We start from the raw sequence: 4,064 nt of genomic DNA on the forward strand, positions 1-4,064 counted from the left end.
GCCAAATAAATAAATAAAAGCTCCATAAAATAATTTTTTTTTTCTGTTTCATTCAGACTTACAGGATAACACTGTCAAGACGACATTCATTTGCTTTTTTGTTGGGGACTTCTTCCTCTTTGTCTGCTTTTACACTGGCCTCTTAGCATACAAAGAAAATTAAATTCAACCAACTTATTCGAAGGCACTGCCCTGTCAGAGATTAGAGATAAAGGAGAACCCTGGCCTCAGGGGAGACAGGACATGCAAACGATAGACTACAGAACAATAAATGTGAGCACGGAAATATGCACCAGGTGTATAAAGGCCCCCGCAGAGAAAGGGGTCATTAACTAGCTGTCTGGAGACAGGGACAGGGCGGGATAGGATGTGTGGGCAGAAGCACATTCAGCTAACGGTGGCAGCGCAGGCTGAGGTGTCAGTCCTGAGTCAGAGGCGCAGCAGATCGAGTTCTCAAGGAATTACTCAATATGTTCTGTAGAGCAGAATGTGAGTGGAAGATGGGTGGGTGGCAGAGGACGACAGGGAAGCAGGCTTGAACCAGCATTACGAGACCCTCAGGAAGATCCCAAGACCCTCTGACACTGCTCCGTACTGTTTTTTTTTTTTTTTTTCCCTTTCTCATGAGAACCAAATGGAAACAAGCTATTTTCCTTAAGTATGTCACACCAGGGTCTATGTGTCCTCTTCCCACAAGATAGACCACACTAAGAAGAAAATGTATCATTGAACACTCTGGCTCAAAGTTTCTTTGTTCTGTTGGAGTTCCAGCTGGCTTAGTCCATGTTTCTATTAGAAAAGATAAACTTGCTCTCTGAGAAAAACTGTGACTAGAAAACCACTGCTGGCCCAAATCCTGTCGGAAAGAAGGTCCTGAAAGGGGTCAGCAAATGTTCCTCAGCACTAAGTCGCCTGGCTACACCAACACAACTGACAGTGCCGGGGTGCAATGTTTCACTGTCCGCCCCCACCAGCTGGGGGAGCCACACCACCTCCGGGCGCCACTCTGTTCACAAGGAACATGCTCTCCCCTTGGGCAGAGCAGTGGGAGCAGCGGGACTTAGGGCTGAATGCTGCTCAGCACTACTGTGACTCAGTTTAAAGGGCTGGAAAAATTGTTCCCTGGTGTTCTGAAAATGTGTTCCTCTGCAGTATAAATGATCAAAGTAAAGCCTAGCTCAGAGACAGGAATTATTTCTCATCTTGGCAGGTATTAGAACAATGAGGGGCAGGGTGCCTGGGTGGCTCAGTTGGTTAAGCGACTGCCTTCAGCTCAGGTCATGATCCTGGAGTCCCGGAATCAAGTCCCGCATCGGGCTCCCAGCTCCACGGGGAGTCTGCTTCTACCTCTGACCTTCTCGCTCATGCTCTCTCTCACTGTCTCTGTCTCTCTCTCAAATAAATAAATAAAATATTTAAAAAAAAAAAAAAAACCAATGAGGGGCGCCTGGGTGGCTTAGTTTGTTAAGAGACTGCCTTCGGCTCAGGTCATGATCCTGGAGTACTGGGATTGAGTCCCACATCAGGTTCCCTGCTCATAGGGTAGTCTGCTTCTCCCTTTGACCCTCCCCTTCTCGTGCCCCTTCTCTCTCTCAAATACATAAAATATATTAAAAAAAAAAAAGAACAGATTATGAAGTCACCTAGATGCTCAACTCAGCTAGATTCCTTGGAGTTGGGCTGCTTATAGATCCAATAAACCAACAGATGAGTCATTTCAATGAAAATTCACAAAAGAAACATTATTTTTTTAAGAAAAAAATGACACAATAACAAACATTTAAAAAAGATTTTAAGAGAAAATAAAGTTGTAAATCAACTAAATATACATACATCTCCCCACTCCAGGCTCACTGCCCTGGCTTAGGGCCCTCCGTGTCTAGACTCACTGTGGGAAAGCCTCTCTACCAGTCAGCCTGCCACTAGTACCACTCCCAATGCACTGTTACCTTCTTCAAAAGATTTTATTTATTTATTTGACAGAGAGATCACAAGCAGGCAGAGAGGCAGGCAGAGAGAGAGGAGGAAGCAGGCTCCCCTAGAGAGCAGAGAGCCCGATGCGGGGCTGGATCCCAGGACTCTGAGATCATGACCTGAGCCGAAGGCAGCGGCTTAACCCACTGAGCCACCCAGGCGCCCCAACATTGTTACCTTCTAATAACAGCATGGAGATACCCCAGTATTTGGAATGACTGTGTAATACTCTAACAAATGGACATATTATATGTAATTTATTCTATCTCCTATTTTGGTCCCTGTTTTTTTGTTTGGGTTTGGCTTTTTCTTTTTTTTAAAGAATGCTGCTTTGGGCAACCCTGTACCTACCTAAACCTTGCTTGGGTGAACTCTTGCAAGTTCATCTGTAGGATAAATCCTCAGAATAGCACTGCTGGCTCAAAGAGTAATACATTTAAATTTGATAGCTACTCCAAGCTACCCCAGAACTTACAAGGATTTATACTTCCATTATACGTATGCCAGTACCAGGACCAACGTTTCCAGCATCAACTGATGGGTAAAGAATCGCATTTGTCATTTAAACTTTCTGATTAAGATACAGCGTTTTGAGGCGCCTGGGTGGCTCAGTCAGTTTTAAGCATCTGTCTTCGGCTCAGGTCATGATCCCAGCATCCTCGGATCAGCCCTATGCCGGGCTCCCTGCTCAGCAGAGGGGCCTGCTTAAAAAAATAAACTATAGCATTTTTTCATTTTTGATCATTTGAACTTCTTTTACTATAAATTTTCATGTTACCTATATTTCTAATAGGCAGAAGAACTTTTCTGATTTGCAAAATTTCTTCATATACGAAGAAAATCATTTCTGGTTCTAGTAATCAAATTTTAGCAAATACTTTTTTTTTTTTTTTAAAGATTTTTATTTATTTATTTGACAGAGAGAGATCACAAGCAGGCAGAGAGGCAGGCAGAGAGAGAGGAGGAAGCAGGCTCCCCGCTGAGCAGAGAGCCCGATGCGGGGCTCGATCCCAGGACCCTGAGACCACGACCCGAGCTGAAGGCAGCGGCTCAACCCACTGAGCCACCCAGGCACCCCGGCAAATACTTTTCCTACTTTATCATTTTTGTGATACTGAAGTTTTTTTTTTTTTTTTTTTAAAGATCTTATTTGACAGAGAGAGATCAGAAGCAGGCAGAGCAGCAGGCAGAGAGAGAAGGGGAAGCAGGCTCCCCGCTGAGCAGAGAGCCCGACGTGGGGCTCGATCCCAGGCCCGAGATCATGACCCGAGCCAAAGGCAGAGGCTTAACCCACTGAGCCACCCAGGTGCCCCGATACTGAAGTTCTTAATTTGGATATTAAGTCTATGATCTTGGCTTCTAGGCTTTATAATGTCCTCCGAAGGCCCTCCTTACTCTAAAAGTATGAAGGAGTAACCCACGCTTCCCTCTACAAGCTTCACGGATTCATTTACAAGCCATACGGGAATCTCTCTGGAAATTTCAGTGTAAGGAGTGAGGCAAAGAGAAGAGCCTGCCTCTGGAAGTGATGGGTGAGCAGCATCCAAATGCCCGTGGGCGCGTGCACGTGTGTCTGCACTGGCTCTGCTCCGCCAGCAGCCCAGCGCTTGAGTGCCAACCTGCTTGGACCTGCTACAGCGCTAGGACGCGCGTCACCATGTTGTAGCGCTTCCCCATACTCTTCTCAGAACTAGCAGTTTTCTTGGATCGCAGACTTCTCCTGATAAACTTTAGTGTATCTCTGTCATATTCCTCCCAAAATTCTTGGTATCTTACAGAGAAAGTGACTTCATAGATAAATGAAAAGACCTGTCACTTTTCCAAAATCAAACCATATTTCATAGGAATATGTCTTCCTATTTACTTGGGTCCTTTTACAAACCTTAGTAGCACTGAAAAGTTTTTCATACAGATCTTGAATTTTTTAATAGTCTTTTTATTTTTTTAAAAGATTTTATTTATTGACAGACAGAGAGAGATTACAAGTAGGCAGAGAGGCAGGCAGAGAGAGAGGGGGGAAGCAGGCTCCCTGCAGAGCAAAGAGCCCGATGTGGGGCTCAATCCCAGGACCCTGAGATCATGACCTGAGC

Source organism: Enhydra lutris, unplaced genomic scaffold (assembly GCF_002288905.1).
Source record: "Enhydra lutris kenyoni isolate GAN:26980312 unplaced genomic scaffold, ASM228890v2 scaffoldscaffold13, whole genome shotgun sequence".
NCBI lineage: Eukaryota > Metazoa > Chordata > Mammalia > Carnivora > Mustelidae > Enhydra > Enhydra lutris.